The sequence below is a fragment of the Phalangium opilio genome, unplaced genomic scaffold (genome assembly GCF_054372755.1).
Source record: "Phalangium opilio isolate 3A_F unplaced genomic scaffold, DU_Popi_V2 ptg000063l_1, whole genome shotgun sequence".
Taxonomy (NCBI): Eukaryota; Metazoa; Arthropoda; class Arachnida; order Opiliones; family Phalangiidae; genus Phalangium; species Phalangium opilio.
The window spans coordinates 1658214-1672562 of NW_028324180.1; the positions used below are offsets into that span (position 1 = coordinate 1658214).

The 14349-nt window shown below is 36.5% G+C and overlaps 42 non-coding genes across 42 annotated transcripts; all 42 read right to left on the reverse strand.

The window, feature by feature from the left end:
* Positions 1-48: 48 nt before the first annotated feature.
* On the reverse strand, positions 49-121 carry TRNAT-UGU (transfer RNA threonine (anticodon UGU)). The gene has a single exon. It is a non-coding gene; the product is annotated as a tRNA-Thr (tRNA).
* A 166-nt stretch (positions 122-287) lies between these two features.
* On the reverse strand, positions 288-360 carry TRNAM-CAU (transfer RNA methionine (anticodon CAU)). Its single transcript has one exon. It is a non-coding gene; the product is annotated as a tRNA-Met (tRNA).
* Positions 361-526: 166 nt separating this feature from the next.
* TRNAM-CAU (transfer RNA methionine (anticodon CAU)) lies at positions 527-599 on the reverse strand. The gene has a single exon. It is a non-coding gene; the product is annotated as a tRNA-Met (tRNA).
* A 166-nt stretch (positions 600-765) lies between these two features.
* TRNAT-UGU (transfer RNA threonine (anticodon UGU)) lies at positions 766-838 on the reverse strand. Its single transcript has one exon. It is a non-coding gene; the product is annotated as a tRNA-Thr (tRNA).
* A 166-nt stretch (positions 839-1004) lies between these two features.
* Positions 1005-1077, reverse strand: TRNAT-UGU (transfer RNA threonine (anticodon UGU)). Its single transcript has one exon. It is a non-coding gene; the product is annotated as a tRNA-Thr (tRNA).
* Positions 1078-1236: 159 nt separating this feature from the next.
* TRNAT-CGU (transfer RNA threonine (anticodon CGU)) lies at positions 1237-1309 on the reverse strand. Its single transcript has one exon. It is a non-coding gene; the product is annotated as a tRNA-Thr (tRNA).
* A 166-nt stretch (positions 1310-1475) lies between these two features.
* On the reverse strand, positions 1476-1548 carry TRNAT-UGU (transfer RNA threonine (anticodon UGU)). The gene has a single exon. It is a non-coding gene; the product is annotated as a tRNA-Thr (tRNA).
* A 167-nt stretch (positions 1549-1715) lies between these two features.
* TRNAT-UGU (transfer RNA threonine (anticodon UGU)) lies at positions 1716-1788 on the reverse strand. The gene has a single exon. It is a non-coding gene; the product is annotated as a tRNA-Thr (tRNA).
* A 166-nt stretch (positions 1789-1954) lies between these two features.
* Positions 1955-2027, reverse strand: TRNAM-CAU (transfer RNA methionine (anticodon CAU)). The gene has a single exon. It is a non-coding gene; the product is annotated as a tRNA-Met (tRNA).
* A 166-nt stretch (positions 2028-2193) lies between these two features.
* Positions 2194-2266, reverse strand: TRNAM-CAU (transfer RNA methionine (anticodon CAU)). The gene has a single exon. It is a non-coding gene; the product is annotated as a tRNA-Met (tRNA).
* Positions 2267-2432: 166 nt separating this feature from the next.
* TRNAT-UGU (transfer RNA threonine (anticodon UGU)) lies at positions 2433-2505 on the reverse strand. The gene has a single exon. It is a non-coding gene; the product is annotated as a tRNA-Thr (tRNA).
* A 397-nt stretch (positions 2506-2902) lies between these two features.
* TRNAT-UGU (transfer RNA threonine (anticodon UGU)) lies at positions 2903-2975 on the reverse strand. Its single transcript has one exon. It is a non-coding gene; the product is annotated as a tRNA-Thr (tRNA).
* A 167-nt stretch (positions 2976-3142) lies between these two features.
* Positions 3143-3215, reverse strand: TRNAT-UGU (transfer RNA threonine (anticodon UGU)). Its single transcript has one exon. It is a non-coding gene; the product is annotated as a tRNA-Thr (tRNA).
* Positions 3216-3381: 166 nt separating this feature from the next.
* On the reverse strand, positions 3382-3454 carry TRNAT-UGU (transfer RNA threonine (anticodon UGU)). The gene has a single exon. It is a non-coding gene; the product is annotated as a tRNA-Thr (tRNA).
* Positions 3455-3620: 166 nt separating this feature from the next.
* Positions 3621-3693, reverse strand: TRNAR-CCU (transfer RNA arginine (anticodon CCU)). The gene has a single exon. It is a non-coding gene; the product is annotated as a tRNA-Arg (tRNA).
* An 885-nt stretch (positions 3694-4578) lies between these two features.
* Positions 4579-4651, reverse strand: TRNAT-CGU (transfer RNA threonine (anticodon CGU)). Its single transcript has one exon. It is a non-coding gene; the product is annotated as a tRNA-Thr (tRNA).
* A 166-nt stretch (positions 4652-4817) lies between these two features.
* On the reverse strand, positions 4818-4890 carry TRNAT-CGU (transfer RNA threonine (anticodon CGU)). Its single transcript has one exon. It is a non-coding gene; the product is annotated as a tRNA-Thr (tRNA).
* Positions 4891-5295: 405 nt separating this feature from the next.
* On the reverse strand, positions 5296-5368 carry TRNAT-UGU (transfer RNA threonine (anticodon UGU)). Its single transcript has one exon. It is a non-coding gene; the product is annotated as a tRNA-Thr (tRNA).
* A 166-nt stretch (positions 5369-5534) lies between these two features.
* Positions 5535-5607, reverse strand: TRNAR-CCU (transfer RNA arginine (anticodon CCU)). Its single transcript has one exon. It is a non-coding gene; the product is annotated as a tRNA-Arg (tRNA).
* An 884-nt stretch (positions 5608-6491) lies between these two features.
* On the reverse strand, positions 6492-6564 carry TRNAT-CGU (transfer RNA threonine (anticodon CGU)). Its single transcript has one exon. It is a non-coding gene; the product is annotated as a tRNA-Thr (tRNA).
* Positions 6565-6970: 406 nt separating this feature from the next.
* TRNAT-CGU (transfer RNA threonine (anticodon CGU)) lies at positions 6971-7043 on the reverse strand. The gene has a single exon. It is a non-coding gene; the product is annotated as a tRNA-Thr (tRNA).
* A 166-nt stretch (positions 7044-7209) lies between these two features.
* On the reverse strand, positions 7210-7282 carry TRNAA-UGC (transfer RNA alanine (anticodon UGC)). The gene has a single exon. It is a non-coding gene; the product is annotated as a tRNA-Ala (tRNA).
* A 166-nt stretch (positions 7283-7448) lies between these two features.
* On the reverse strand, positions 7449-7521 carry TRNAM-CAU (transfer RNA methionine (anticodon CAU)). The gene has a single exon. It is a non-coding gene; the product is annotated as a tRNA-Met (tRNA).
* Positions 7522-7687: 166 nt separating this feature from the next.
* TRNAA-UGC (transfer RNA alanine (anticodon UGC)) lies at positions 7688-7760 on the reverse strand. The gene has a single exon. It is a non-coding gene; the product is annotated as a tRNA-Ala (tRNA).
* Positions 7761-7926: 166 nt separating this feature from the next.
* TRNAT-UGU (transfer RNA threonine (anticodon UGU)) lies at positions 7927-7999 on the reverse strand. The gene has a single exon. It is a non-coding gene; the product is annotated as a tRNA-Thr (tRNA).
* A 166-nt stretch (positions 8000-8165) lies between these two features.
* Positions 8166-8238, reverse strand: TRNAM-CAU (transfer RNA methionine (anticodon CAU)). Its single transcript has one exon. It is a non-coding gene; the product is annotated as a tRNA-Met (tRNA).
* Positions 8239-8404: 166 nt separating this feature from the next.
* On the reverse strand, positions 8405-8477 carry TRNAT-UGU (transfer RNA threonine (anticodon UGU)). Its single transcript has one exon. It is a non-coding gene; the product is annotated as a tRNA-Thr (tRNA).
* Positions 8478-8643: 166 nt separating this feature from the next.
* On the reverse strand, positions 8644-8716 carry TRNAT-UGU (transfer RNA threonine (anticodon UGU)). Its single transcript has one exon. It is a non-coding gene; the product is annotated as a tRNA-Thr (tRNA).
* A 1482-nt stretch (positions 8717-10198) lies between these two features.
* TRNAV-CAC (transfer RNA valine (anticodon CAC)) lies at positions 10199-10271 on the reverse strand. Its single transcript has one exon. It is a non-coding gene; the product is annotated as a tRNA-Val (tRNA).
* A 65-nt stretch (positions 10272-10336) lies between these two features.
* Positions 10337-10409, reverse strand: TRNAV-CAC (transfer RNA valine (anticodon CAC)). The gene has a single exon. It is a non-coding gene; the product is annotated as a tRNA-Val (tRNA).
* A 338-nt stretch (positions 10410-10747) lies between these two features.
* TRNAT-UGU (transfer RNA threonine (anticodon UGU)) lies at positions 10748-10820 on the reverse strand. Its single transcript has one exon. It is a non-coding gene; the product is annotated as a tRNA-Thr (tRNA).
* A 166-nt stretch (positions 10821-10986) lies between these two features.
* On the reverse strand, positions 10987-11059 carry TRNAT-CGU (transfer RNA threonine (anticodon CGU)). Its single transcript has one exon. It is a non-coding gene; the product is annotated as a tRNA-Thr (tRNA).
* A 166-nt stretch (positions 11060-11225) lies between these two features.
* Positions 11226-11298, reverse strand: TRNAT-UGU (transfer RNA threonine (anticodon UGU)). Its single transcript has one exon. It is a non-coding gene; the product is annotated as a tRNA-Thr (tRNA).
* Positions 11299-11704: 406 nt separating this feature from the next.
* On the reverse strand, positions 11705-11777 carry TRNAT-UGU (transfer RNA threonine (anticodon UGU)). The gene has a single exon. It is a non-coding gene; the product is annotated as a tRNA-Thr (tRNA).
* A 166-nt stretch (positions 11778-11943) lies between these two features.
* On the reverse strand, positions 11944-12016 carry TRNAT-CGU (transfer RNA threonine (anticodon CGU)). The gene has a single exon. It is a non-coding gene; the product is annotated as a tRNA-Thr (tRNA).
* Positions 12017-12182: 166 nt separating this feature from the next.
* On the reverse strand, positions 12183-12255 carry TRNAT-UGU (transfer RNA threonine (anticodon UGU)). The gene has a single exon. It is a non-coding gene; the product is annotated as a tRNA-Thr (tRNA).
* A 406-nt stretch (positions 12256-12661) lies between these two features.
* Positions 12662-12734, reverse strand: TRNAT-UGU (transfer RNA threonine (anticodon UGU)). Its single transcript has one exon. It is a non-coding gene; the product is annotated as a tRNA-Thr (tRNA).
* Positions 12735-12900: 166 nt separating this feature from the next.
* Positions 12901-12973, reverse strand: TRNAT-CGU (transfer RNA threonine (anticodon CGU)). The gene has a single exon. It is a non-coding gene; the product is annotated as a tRNA-Thr (tRNA).
* Positions 12974-13139: 166 nt separating this feature from the next.
* On the reverse strand, positions 13140-13212 carry TRNAT-UGU (transfer RNA threonine (anticodon UGU)). Its single transcript has one exon. It is a non-coding gene; the product is annotated as a tRNA-Thr (tRNA).
* Positions 13213-13618: 406 nt separating this feature from the next.
* TRNAT-UGU (transfer RNA threonine (anticodon UGU)) lies at positions 13619-13691 on the reverse strand. Its single transcript has one exon. It is a non-coding gene; the product is annotated as a tRNA-Thr (tRNA).
* Positions 13692-13857: 166 nt separating this feature from the next.
* Positions 13858-13930, reverse strand: TRNAT-CGU (transfer RNA threonine (anticodon CGU)). Its single transcript has one exon. It is a non-coding gene; the product is annotated as a tRNA-Thr (tRNA).
* A 166-nt stretch (positions 13931-14096) lies between these two features.
* TRNAT-UGU (transfer RNA threonine (anticodon UGU)) lies at positions 14097-14169 on the reverse strand. Its single transcript has one exon. It is a non-coding gene; the product is annotated as a tRNA-Thr (tRNA).
* Between the last annotated feature and the right edge of the window lie 180 nt (positions 14170-14349).

The following is a 14349-nucleotide window of genomic DNA, read 5'->3' on the forward strand; positions in this document are numbered from 1 at the left end:
TTTCAAAATTTAATAGCTACGAAAACTAGTTCAAGTATCATAACAACGAGGCTCCGACGAGAATCGAACTCATGACCTCCTGTTTACAAGACAGGCGCTTTAACCACTAAGCCACGGAGCCCTGGTACCGAAGCGAGATTAATGCTGAATATTTCCGTAATTTTACTAAATTTACTCGTTTTTAGTTTTACCCTATTCTTTGCATTAATGCATATCTCAAGCAACTATTATTTTAAGTTTTTCAAAATTTAATAGCTACGAAAACTAGTTCAAGTATCATAACAAGGAGGCTCCGACGAGAATCGAACTCATGATCTCCTGTTTATGAGACAGGCGCTTTAACCACTAAGCCACGGAGCCCCGGTTCCGAAGCGAGATTCATGCTGAATATTTCCGTAATTTTACTAAATTAACTCCTTCGCAGTGTTTACCTATTCTTTGCATTAATGAATATCTCAAGCAACTATTATTTTTAGTTTTTCAAAATTTAATAGCTACGAAAACTAGTTCAAGTATCATAACAACGAGTCTCCGACGAGAATCGAACTCATGATCTCCTGTTTATGAGACAGGCGCTTTAACCACTAAGCCACGGAGCCCCGGTTCCGAAGCGAGATTAATGCTGAATATTTCCGTAATTTTACTTAATTAACTCCTTCGCAGTGTTTACCTATTCTTTGCATTAATGAATATCTCAAGCAACTATTATTTTTAGTTTTTCAAAATTTAATAGCTACGAAAACTAGTTCAAGTACCATAACAACGAGGCTCCGACGAGAATCGAACTCATGACCTCCTGTTTACAAGACAGGCGCTTTAACCACTAAGCCACGGAGCCCTGGTTCTAAAGCGAGATTAATGCTGAATATTTCCGTAATTTTACTAAATTAACTCCTTCGCAGTGTTTACCTATTCTTTGCATTAATGCATATCTCAAGCAACTATTATTTTTAGTTTTTCAAAATTTAATAGCTACGAAAACTAGTTCAAGTATCATAACAACGAGGCTCCGACGACAATCGAACTCATGATCTCCTGTTTACAAGACAGGCGCTTTAACCACTAAGCCACAGAGCCCTGGTTCCGAAGCAAGATGAATGTTGAATATTTCCGTAATTTTACTAAATTAACTCCTTTGCAGTGTTTACCTACTCTTTGCATTAATGCATTTCTCTATTATTTTAAGTTTTTCAAAATTTAATAGCTACTAAAACTAGTTCAAGTATCATAACAACGAGGCTCCGACGAGAATCGAACTCATGATCTCCTGTTTACGAGACAGGCGCTTTAACCACTAGGCCACGGAGCCCCGGTTCCGAAGCGAGATTAATGCTGAATATTTCCGTAATTTTACTAAATTAACTCCTTCGCAGTGTTTACCTATTCTTTGCATTAATGCATATCTCAAGCAACTATTATTTTTAGTTTTTCAAAATTTAATAGCTACGAAAACTAGTTCAAGTATCATAACAACGAGGCTCCGACGAGAATCGAACTCATGACCTCCTGTTTACAAGACAGGCGCTTTAACCACTAAGCCACGGAGCCCTGGTTCGAAAGCGAGATTAATGCTGAATATTTCCGTAATTTTACTAAATTAACTCCTTCGCAGTGTTTACCCTATTGTTTGCATTAATGCATATCTCAAGCAACTATTATTTTAAGTTTTTCAAAATTTAATAGCTACGAAAACTAGTTCAAGTATCATAACAACGAGGCTCCGACGAGAATCGAACTCATGACCTCCTGTTTACAAGACAGGCGCTTTAACCACTAAGCCACGGAGCCCTGGTACCGAAGCGAGATTAATGCTGAATATTTCCGTAATTTTACTAAATTTACTCGTTTTTAGTTTTACCCTATTCTTTGCATTAATGCATATCTCAAGCAACTATTATTTTAAGTTTTTCAAAATTTAATAGCTACGAAAACTAGTTCAAGTATCATAACAAGGAGGCTCCGACGAGAATCGAACTCATGATCTCCTGTTTATGAGACAGGCGCTTTAACCACTAAGCCACGGAGCCCCGGTTCCGAAGCGAGATTCATGCTGAATATTTCCGTAATTTTACTAAATTAACTCCTTCGCAGTGTTTACCTATTCTTTGCATTAATGAATATCTCAAGCAACTATTATTTTTAGTTTTTCAAAATTTAATAGCTACGAAAACTAGTTCAAGTATCATAACAACGAGTCTCCGACGAGAATCGAACTCATGATCTCCTGTTTATGAGACAGGCGCTTTAACCACTAAGCCACGGAGCCCCGGTTCCGAAGCGAGATTAATGCTGAATATTTCCGTAATTTTACTAAATTAACTCCTTCGCAGTGTTTACCTATTCTTTGCATTAATGAATATCTCAAGCAACTATTATTTTTAGTTTTTCAAAATTTAATAGCTACGAAAACTAGTTCAAGTATCATAACAACGAGGCTCCGACGACAATCGAACTCATGATCTCCTGTTTACAAGACAGGCGCTTTAACCACTAAGCCACAGAGCCCTGGTTCCGAAGCAAGATGAATGTTGAATATTTCCGTAATTTTACTAAATTAACTCCTTTGCAGTGTTTACCTACTCTTTGCATTAATGCATTTCTCTATTATTTTAAGTTTTTCAAAATTTAATAGCTACTAAAACTAGTTCAAGTATCATAACAACGAGGCTCCGACGAGAATCGAACTCATGATCTCCTGTTAACGAGACAGGCGTTTTAACCACCGAGCCACGAGCCCTGGTTCCGAAGCGAGAATAATGCTGAATATTTCCGAATTTTTACTAAATTAACTCGTTTTTAGTTTTACCCTATTGTTTGCATTAATGCATATCTCAACCAGTTATTATTTTTAGTTTTTCAAAATTTAATAGCTACGAAAACTAGTTCAAGTATCATAACAACGAGGCTCCGACGAGAATCGAACTCATGACCTCCTGTTTACAAGACAGGCGCTTTAACCACTAAGCCACGGAGCCCTGGTTCGAAAGCGAGATTAATGCTGAATATTTCCGTAATTTTACTAAATTAACTCCTTCGCAGTGTTTACCCTATTGTTTGCATTAATGCATATCTCAAGCAACTATTATTTTTAGTTTTTCAAAATTTAATAGCTACGAAAACTAGTTCAAGTATCATAACAACGAGGCTCCGACGAGAATCGAACTCATGATCTCCTGTTTACAAGACAGGCGCTTTAACAACTAAGCCACGGAGCCCTAGTTCCGAAGCGAGATTAATGCTGAATATTTCCGTAATTTTACTAAATTAAATCCTTCGCAGTGTTTACCTATTCTTTGCACTAATGTATATCTCAAGCAACTATAATTTTTAGTTTTTCAAAATTTAATAGCTACGAAAACTAGTTCAAGTATCATAACAATGAGGCTCCGACGAGAATCGAACTCATGACCTCCTGTTTACAAGACAGGCGCTTTAACCACTAAGCCACGGAGCCCTGGTTCCAAAGCGAGATTAATGCTGATTATTTCCGTAATTTTACTAAATTAACTCCTTCGCAGTGTTTACCTATTCTTTGCATTAATGCATATCTCAAGCAACTATTATTTTTAGTTTTTCAAAATTTAATAGCTACGAAAACTAGTTCAAGTATCATAACAACGAGGCTCCGACGAGAATCGAACTCATGATCTCCTGTTTAGGAGACAGGCGCTTTAACCACTAAGCCACGGAGCCCCGGTTCCGAAGCGAGATTAATGCTGAATATTTCCGTAATTTTACTAAATTAACTCCTTCGCAGTGTTTACCCTAATGTTTGCATTAATGCATATCTCAACCAGTTATTATTTTTAGTTTTTCAAAATTTAGTAGCTACGAAAACTAGTTCAAGTATCATAACAAGGAGGCTCCGACGACAATCGAACTCATGATCTCCTTTTTACAAGACAGGCGCTTTAACCACTAAGCCACGGAGCCCTGGTTCCGAAGCAAGATTAATGTTGAATATTTCCGTAATTTTACTAAATTAACTCCTTCGCAGTGTTTACCCTAATGTTTGCATTAATGCATATCTCAAGCAACTATAATTTTTAGTTTTTCAAAATTTAATAGCTACGAAAACTAGTTCAAGTATCATAACAACGAGGCTCCGACGAGAATCGAACTCATGATCTCCTTTTAACAAGACAGGCGCTTAAACCACTATGCCACGGAGCCCTGGTTTCGAAGCTAGATTAATGCTGAATATTTCATTAATTTTCCTAAATTAACTCGTTTGTAGTTTTACGCAATTGTTTAAATATATGCGTATCTCAAGCAACTATTATTTTTAGTTTTTCAAAATTTAGTAGTTATGAAAACTAGTTCAAGTGTCATAACAACGGGGCTCCGACGAGAATCGAACTCATGATCTCCTGTTTATGAGACAGGCGCTTTAACCCATAAGCCACGGAGCCCCGGTTCCGAAGCGAGATTAATGCTGAATATTTCCGTAATTTTACTAAATTAACTCCTTCGCAGTGTTTACCTATTCTTTGCATTAATGAATATCTCAAGCAACTATTATTTTTAGTTTTTCAAAATTTAATAGCTACGAAAACTATTTCAAGTATCATAACAACGAGGCTCCGACGAGAATCGAACTCATGATCTCCTGTTTACGAGACAGGCGCTTTAACCACTAAGCCACGGAGCCCTGGTTCCGGAGCGAGATTAATGCTGAATATTTCCGTAATTTTACTAAATTAACTCCTTCGCAGTGTTTACCTATTCTTTGCATTAATGCATTTCTCAAGCAACTATTATTTTAAGTTTTTCAAAATTTAATAGCTACTAAAACTAGTTCAAGTACCATAACAACGAGGCTCCGACGAGAATCGAACTCATGATCTCCTGTTTACGAGACAGGCGCTTTAACCACTATGCCACGGAGCCCCGGTTCCGAAGCGAGATTAATGCTGAATATTTCCGTAATTTTACTAAATTAACTCCTTCGCAGTGTTTACCTATTCTTTGCATTAATGAATATCTCAAGCAACTATTATTTTTAGTTTTTCAAAATTTAATAGCTACGAAAACTAGTTCAAGTACCATAACAACGAGGCTCCGACGAGAATCGAACTCATGGTTTCCTGTTTACAAGACAGGCGCCTTAATCACTAAGCCACGGAGCCCTGGTTCCGAAGCGAGATTAATGCTGAATATTTCCGTAATTTTACTAAATTAACTCTTTCGCAGTGTTTACCTATTCTTTGCATTAATGCATATCTCAAGCAACTATTATTTTTAGTTTTTCAAAATTTAATAGCTACGAAAACTAGTTCAAGTACCATAACAACGAGGCTCCGACGAGAATCGAACTCATGACCTCCTGTTTACAAGACAGGCGCTTTAACCACTAAGCCACGGAGCCCTGGTTCCAAAGCGAGATTAATGCTGAATATTTCCGTAATTTTACTAAATTAACTCCTTCGCAGTGTTTACCTATTCTTTGCATTAATGCATATCTCAAGCAACTATTATTTTTAGTTTTTCAAAATTTAATAGCTACGAAAACTAGTTCAAGTATCATAACATCGAGGCTCCGACGAGAATCGAACTCATGATCTCCTGTTTAGGAGACAGGCGCTTTAACCACTAAGCCACGGAGCCCCGGTTCCGAAGCGAGATTAATGCTGAATATTTCCGTAATTTTACTAAATTAACTCGTTTTTACTTTTACCCTATTGTTTGCATTAATGCATATCTCAACCAGTTATTATTTTTAGTTTTTCAAAATTTAGTAGCTACGAAAACTAGTTCAAGTATCATAACAAGGAGGCTCCGACGACAATCGAACTCATGATCTCCTTTTTACAAGACAGGCGCTTTAACCACTAAGCCACGGAGCCCTGGTTCCGAAGCAAGATTAATGTTGAATATTTCCGTAATTTTACTAAATTAACTCCTTCGCAGTGTTTACCCTAATGTTTGCATTAATGCATATCTCAAGCAACTATTATTTTTAGTTTTTCAAAATTTAATAGCTACGAAAACTAGTTCAAGTATCATAACAACGAGGCTCCGACGAGAATCGAACTCATGATCTCCTTTTAACAAGACAGGCGCTTAAACCACAAAGCCACGGAGCCCTGGTTTCGAAGCTAGATTAATGCTGAATATTTCATTAATTTTCCTAAATTAACTCGTTTGTAGTTTTACGCAATTGTTTAAATATATGCGTATCTCAAGCAACTATTATTTTTAGTTTTTCAAAATTTAGTAGTTATGAAAACTAGTTCAAGTGTCATAACAACGAGGCTCCGACGAGAATCGAACTCATGATCTCCTGTTTATGAGACAGGCGCTTTAACCCATAAGCCACGGAGCCCCGGTTCCGAAGCGAGATTAATGCTGAATATTTCCGTAATTTTACTAAATTAACTCCTTCGCAGTGTTTACCTATTCTTTGCATTAATGAATATCTCAAGCAACTATTATTTTTAGTTTTTCAAAATTTAATAGCTACGAAAACTATTTCAAGTATCATAACAACGAGGCTCCGACGAGAATCGAACTCATGATCTCCTGTTTACGAGACAGGCGCTTTAACCACTAAGCCACGGAGCCCTGGTTCCGGAGCGAGATTAATGCTGAATATTTCCGTAATTTTACTAAATTAACTCCTTCGCAGTGTTTACCCTAATGTTTGCATTAATGCATATCTCAACCAGTTATTATTTTTAGTTTTTCAAAATTTAGTAGCTACGAAAACTAGTTCAAGTATCATAACAAGGAGGCTCCGACGACAATCGAACTCATGATCTCCTTTTTACAAGACAGGCGCTTTAACCACTAAGCCACGGAGCCCTGGTTCCGAAGCAAGATTAATGTTGAATATTTCCGTAATTTTACTAAATTAACTCCTTTGCAGTGTTTACCTATTCTTTGCATTAATGCATTTCTCAAGCAACTATTATTTTAAGTTTTTCAAAATTTAATAGCTACTAAAACTAGTTCAAGTATCATAACAACGAGGCTCCGACGAGAATCGAACTCATGATCTCCTGTTTACGAGACAGGCGCTTTAACCACTATGCCACGGAGCCCCGGTTCCGAAGCGAGATTAATGCTGAATATTTCCGTAATTTTACTAAATTAACTCCTTCGCAGTGTTTACCTATTCTTTGCATTAATGAATATCTCAAGCAACTATTATTTTTAGTTTTTCAAAATTTAATAGCTACGAAAACTAGTTCAAGTACCATAACAACGAGGCTCCTACGAGAATCGAACTCATGATTTCATGTTTGCAAGACAGGCGCTTTAACCACTAAGCCACGGAGCCCCGGTTCCGAAGCGAGATTAATGCTGAATATTTCCGTAATTTTACTAAATTAACTCCTTCGCAGTGTTTACCTATTCTTTGCATTAATGCATATCTCAAGCAACTATTATTTTTAGTTTTTCAAAATTTAATAGCTACGAAAACTAGTTCAAGTATCATAACAACGAGTCTCCGACGAGAATCGAACTCATGATCTCCTGTTTATGAGACAGGCGCTTTAACCACTAAGCCACGGAGCCCCGGTTCCGAAGCGAGATTAATGCTGAATATTTCCGTAATTTTACTTAATTAACTCCTTCGCAGTGTTTACCTATTCTTTGCATTAATGAATATCTCAAGCAACTATTATTTTTAGTTTTTCAAAATTTAATAGCTACGAAAACTAGTTCAAGTACCATAACAACGAGGCTCCTACGAGAATCGAACTCATGATTTCATGTTTGCAAGACAGGCGCTTTAACCACTAAGCCACGGAGCCCCGGTTCCGAAGCGAGATTAATGCTGAATATTTCCGTAATTTTACTAAATTAACTCCTTCGCAGTGTTTACCTATTCTTTGCATTAATGCATATCTCAAGCAACTATTATTTTTAGTTTTTCAAAATTTAATAGCTACGAAAACTAGTTCAAGTATCATAACAACGAGGCTCCGACGAGAATCGAACTCATGACCTCCTGTTTACAAGACAGGCGCTTTAACCACTAAGCCACGGAGCCCTGGTTCCAAAGCGAGATTAATGCTGAATATTTCCGTAATTTTACTAAATTAACTCCTTCGCAGTGTTTACCTATTCTTTGCATTAATGCATATCTCAAGCAACTATTATTTTTAGTTTTTCAAAATTTAATAGCTACGAAAACTAGTTCAAGTATCATAACAACGAGTCTCCGACGAGAATCGAACTCATGATCTCCTGTTTATGAGACAGGCGCTTTAACCACTAAGCCACGGAGCCCCGGTTCCGAAGCGAGATTAATGCTGAATATTTCCGTAATTTTACTTAATTAACTCCTTCGCAGTGTTTACCTATTCTTTGCATTAATGAATATCTCAAGCAACTATTATTTTTAGTTTTTCAAAATTTAATAGCTACGAAAACTAGTTCAAGTACCATAACAACGAGGCTCCGACGAGAATCGAACTCATGACCTCCTGTTTACAAGACAGGCGCTTTAACCACTAAGCCACGGAGCCCTGGTTCTAAAGCGAGATTAATGCTGAATATTTCCGTAATTTTACTAAATTAACTCCTTCGCAGTGTTTACCTATTCTTTGCATTAATGAATATCTCAAGCAACTATTATTTTTAGTTTTTCAAAATTTAATAGCTACGAAAACTAGTTCAAGTACCATAACAACGAGGCTCCGACGAGAATCGAACTCATGACCTCCTGTTTACAAGACAGGCGCTTTAACCACTAAGCCACGGAGCCCTGGTTCAAAAGCGAGATTAATGCTGAATATTTCCGTAATTTTACTAAATTAACTCGTTTTTAGTTTTACCCTATTGTTTGCATTAATGCATATCTCAACCAGTTATTATTTTTAGTTTTTCAAAATTTAGCAGCTACGAAAACTAGTTCAAGTATCATAACAAGGAGGCTCCGACGACAAACGAACTCATGATCTCCTTTTTACAAGACAGGCGCTTTAACCACTAAGCCACGGAGCACTGGTTCCGAAGCAAGATTAATGTTGAATATTTCCGTAATTTTACTAAATTAACTCCTTCGCAGTGTTTACCTATTCTTTGCATTAATGCATATCTCAAGCAACTATTATTTTTAGTTTTTCAAAATTTAATAGCTACGAAAACTAGTTCAAGTACCATTATATAAAAACGTCTTGGTTTGGACCAAGGCCGAAAAAACAAACGATATGTTTGAGGTTTATCAATTGACTGAAGTTTCAGATATTGAAATGTTTTTCTAGTTATTTTTATCCACTCAATCCTTAATCAATATTTAATTCAATCAACTGATTTTACTGTTAATCGATCTAGTCCCTCTAAATTAATTGAAAAAATTACATATCTACGCTTTTTCAAGAACAATTAATTTCATGATAAAATGTTTTCGGAAAATGTAATTTTTCTTGAAAAAGCGTAGATATGTAATTTTTTAAATTAATTTAGAGGGACTAGATCGATTAACAGTAAAATCAGTTGATTGAATTAAATATTGATTAAGGATTGAGTGGATAAAAATAACTAGAAAAACATTTCAATATCTGAAACTTCAGTCAATTGATAAACCTCAAACATATCGTTTGTTTTTTCGGCCTTGGTCCAAACCAAGACGTTTTTATATAATATCTGTCACTTCAGTCTTAATGTAATTAAATTTTGAATAATTATGTTTGCTTTACCGTCATACATTTGCACTGTAAAATATAATGGTGCATTCAAACACCATATATGCTGTTTTTTCCAGTGCCAAAAAAGACATCATTTAGGGTGTACTTTAACCCCATTTCTATGATCAATTCACGCCATTTACTAATATTATTTGGAAGTATTAAGGAAATATTAGGCATTTAAGCACCATTTACAGTGGCTTTTAACATCTTTTTTAGACAATCTGTTGAATTTTAATATTACTTAGTTTAATGGTTTTAAAAGTAGGGAAAAAGTACGCTACCTATGTCACATTATTAAACCAAGTGAAGTGAAATAATTGTTAAATATTTATTATAACCACTACACGACAGACACTGGTAAGTCTAAGTTTTCCAAGAGATCTAACTAATTATTATGTCCAATCACGATGGTTAAAACATGTATCTACCTGGGCCCCAACCTGGGACTTTCCGTGTGTGAAGCGGACGTTATAACCACTACACCATAGATACGTGGTAATACTGAGTTTTCCAAGAGATCTAGCTAATTCTTATGTTCAATCACGATGGTCAATACATGTGTCTACCAGGGCTCGAACCTGGGACCTCCCGCGTGTGAAGCGGATGTGATAACCACTGCACCATAGATACGTGGTAGCACTGAGTCTTCCAAGAGATCTAGCTAATTCTTATGTCCAATCACGATGGTCAATACACGTATCTACCAGGGCTCGAACCTGGGACCTTCCGCGTGTGAAGCGGACGTGATAACCACCACACTACAGATACGTAGTAACATTGAGTTTTCGAAGAGATCAAGCAAATTATTATGTCCAATCACGATGGTCAAAGCCGTACTTCTGTAATTAACTAAAATTAACATACCTAGACTTAATTGTTTTGATCAAGCTGGCCGATAGCACACCCTGAATACTTAATTGTTAATTTCAGATAATTCCGAAAAGTATCTTCGCAGTAGTTTTTAAGTTATCGGTGGGGAAAGGTCACGAAAAACCCATGTTAATCTCCATAGGAAATTAGCAAAAGCGGGTGAATATTACTTTAACGTTACAAAACGGTATCAAGTCATATCTACAAGGGCCTACCGGCCCTGTAGAATAACAACGAGGCTCCGATGAGAATCGAACTCATGACCTCCTGTTTACAAGACAGGCGCTTTAACCACTAAGCCACGGAGCCCTGGTTCCGAAGCAAGATTAATGTTGAATATTTCCGTAATTTTACTAAATTAACTCCTTTGCAGTGTTTACCTATTCTTTTCATTAATGCATTTCTCAAGCAACTATTATTTTAAGTTTTTCAAAATTTAATAGCTACTAAAACTAGTTCAAGTATCATAACAACGAGGCTCCGACGAGAATCGAACTCATGATCTCCTGTTTACGAGACAGGCGCTTTAACCACTGTGCCACGGAGCCCCGGTTCCGAAGCGAGATTAATGCTGAATATTTCCGTAATTTTACTAAATTAACTCCTTCGCAGTGTTTACCTATTCTTTGCATTAATGCATATCTCAAGCAACTATTATTTTTAGTTTTTCAAAATTTAATAGCTACGAAAACTAGTTCAAGTACCATAACAACGAGGCTCCGACGAGAATCGAACTCATGACCTCCTGTTTACAAGACAGGCGCTTTAACCACTAAGCCACGGAGCCCTGGTTCAAAAGCGAGATTAATGCTGAATATTTCCGTAATTTTACTAAATTAACTCGTTTTTAGTTTTACCCTATTGTTTGCATTAATGCATATCTCAACCAGTTATTATTTTTAGTTTTTCAAAATTTAGTAGCTACGAAAACTAGTTCAAGTATCATAACAAGGAGGCTCCGACGACAATCGAACTCATGATCTCCTTTTTACAAGACAGGCGCTTTAACCACTAAGCCACGGATCCCTGGTTCCGAAGCAAGATTAATGTTGAATATTTCCGTAATTTTACTAAATTAACTCCTTCGCAGTGTTTACCCTAATGTTTGCATTAATGCATATCTCAAGCAACTATTATTTTTAGTTTTTCAAAATTTATTAGCTACGAAAACTAGTTCAAGTACCATAACAACGAGGCTCCGACGAGAATCGAACTCATGACCTCCTGTTTACAAGACAGGCGCTTTAACCACTAAGCCACGGAGCCCTGGTTCCGAAGCAAGATTAATGTTGAATATTTCCGTAATTTTACTAAATTAACTCCTTTGCAGTGTTTACCTATTCTTTGCATTAATGCATTTCTCAAGCAACTATTATTTTAAGTTTTTCAAAATTTAATAGCTACTAAAACTAGTTCAAGTATCATAACAACGAGGCTCCGACGAGAATCGAACTCATGATCTCCTGTTTACGAGACAGGCGCTTTAACCACTGTGCCACGGAGCCCCGGTTCCGAAGCGAGATTAATGCTGAATATTTCCGTAATTTTACTAAATTAACTCCTTCGCAGTGTTTACCTATTCTTTGCATTAATGCATATCTCAAGCAACTATTATTTTTAGTTTTTCAAAATTTAATAGCTACGAAAACTAGTTCAAGTACCATAACAACGAGGCTCCGACGAGAATCGAACTCATGACCTCCTGTTTACAAGACAGGCGCTTTAACCACTAAGCCACGGAGCCCTGGTTCAAAAGCGAGATTAATGCTGAATATTTCCGTAATTTTACTAAATTAACTCGTTTTTAGTTTTACCCTATTGTTTGCATTAATGCATATCTCAACCAGTTATTATTTTTAGTTTTTCAAAATTTAGTAGCTACGAAAACTAGTTCAAGTATCATAACAAGGAGGCTCCGACGACAATCGAACTCATGATCTCCTTTTTACAAGACAGGCGCTTTAACCACTAAGCCACGGATCCCTGGTTCCGAAGCAAGATTAATGTTGAATATTTCCGTAATTTTACTAAATTAACTCCTTCGCAGTGTTTACCCTAATGTTTGCATTAATGCATATCTCAAGCAACTATTATTTTTAGTTTTTCAAAATTTATTAGCTACGAAAACTAGTTCAAGTACCATAACAACGAGGCTCCGACGAGAATCGAACTCATGACCTCCTGTTTACAAGACAGGCGCTTTAACCACTAAGCCACGGAGCCCTGGTTCCGAAGCAAGATTAATGTTGAATATTTCCGTAATTTTACTAAATTAACTCCTTTGCAGTGTTTACCTATTCTTTGCATTAATGCATTTCTCAAGCAACTATTATTTTAAGTTTTTCAAAATTTAATAGCTACTAAAACTAGTTCAAGTATCATAACAACGAGGCTCCGACGAGAATCGAACTCATGATCTCCTGTTTACGAGACAGGCGCTTTAACCACTGTGCCACGGAGCCCCGGTTCCGAAGCGAGATTAATGCTGAATATTTCCGTAATTTTACTAAATTAACTCCTTCGCAGTGTTTACCTATTCTTTGCATTAATGCATATCTCAAGCAACTATTATTTTTAGTTTTTCAAAATTTAATAGCTACGAAAACTAGTTCAAGTACCATAACAACGAGGCTCCGACGAGAATCGAACTCATGACCTCCTGTTTACAAGACAGGCGCTTTAACCACTAAGCCACGGAGCCCTGGTTCAAAAGCGAGATTAATGCTGAATATTTCCGTAATTTTACTAAATTAACTCGTTTTTAGTTTTACCCTATTGTTTGCATTAATGCATATCTCAACCAGTTATTATTTTTAGTTTTTCAAAATTTAGTAGCTACGAAAACTAGTTCAAGTATCATAACAAGGAGGCTCCGACGACAATCGAACTCATGATCTCCTTTTTACAAGACAGGCGCTTTAACCACTAAGCCACGGATCCCTGGTTCCGAAGCAAGATTAATGTTGAATATTTCCGTAATTTTACTAAATTAACTCCTTCGCAGTGTTTACCCTAATGTTTGCATTAATGCATATCTCAAGCAACTATTATTTTTAGTTTTTCAAAATTTATTAGCTACGAAAACTAGTTCAAGTACCATAACAACGAGGCTCCGACGAGAATCGAACTCATGACCTCCTGTTTACAAGACAGGCGCTTTAACCACTAGGCCACGGGGCCCTGGTTCCGAAGCAAGATTAATGTTGAATATTTCCGTAATTTTACTAAATTAACTCCTTTGCAGTGTTTACCTATTCTTTGCATTAATGCATTTCTCAAGCAACTATTATTTTAAGTTTTTCAAAATTTAATAGCTACTAAAACTAGTTCAAGTACCATAACAACGAGGCTCCGACGAGAATCGAACTCATGATCTCCTGTTTACGAGACAGGCGCTTTAACCACTATGCCACGGAGCCCCGGTTCCGAAGCGAGATTAATGCTGAATATTTCCGTAATTTTACTAAATTAACTCCTTCGCAGTGTTTACCTATTCTTTGCATTAATGCATATCTCAAGCAACTATTATTTTTAGTTTTTCAAAATTTAATAGCTACGAAAACTTGTTCAAGTACCATAACAACGAGGCTTCGACGAGAATCGAACTCATAACCTCCTGTTTACAAGACAGGCGCTTTAACCACTAAGCCACGGAGCCCTGGTTCAAAAGCGAGATTAATGCTGAATATTTCCGTAATTTTACTAAATTAACTCGTTTTTAGTTTTACCCTATTGTTTGCATTAATGCATATCTCAACCAGTTATTATTTTTAGTTTTTCAAAATTTTGTAGCTACGAAAACTAGTTCAAGTATCATAACAAGGAGGCTCCGACGACA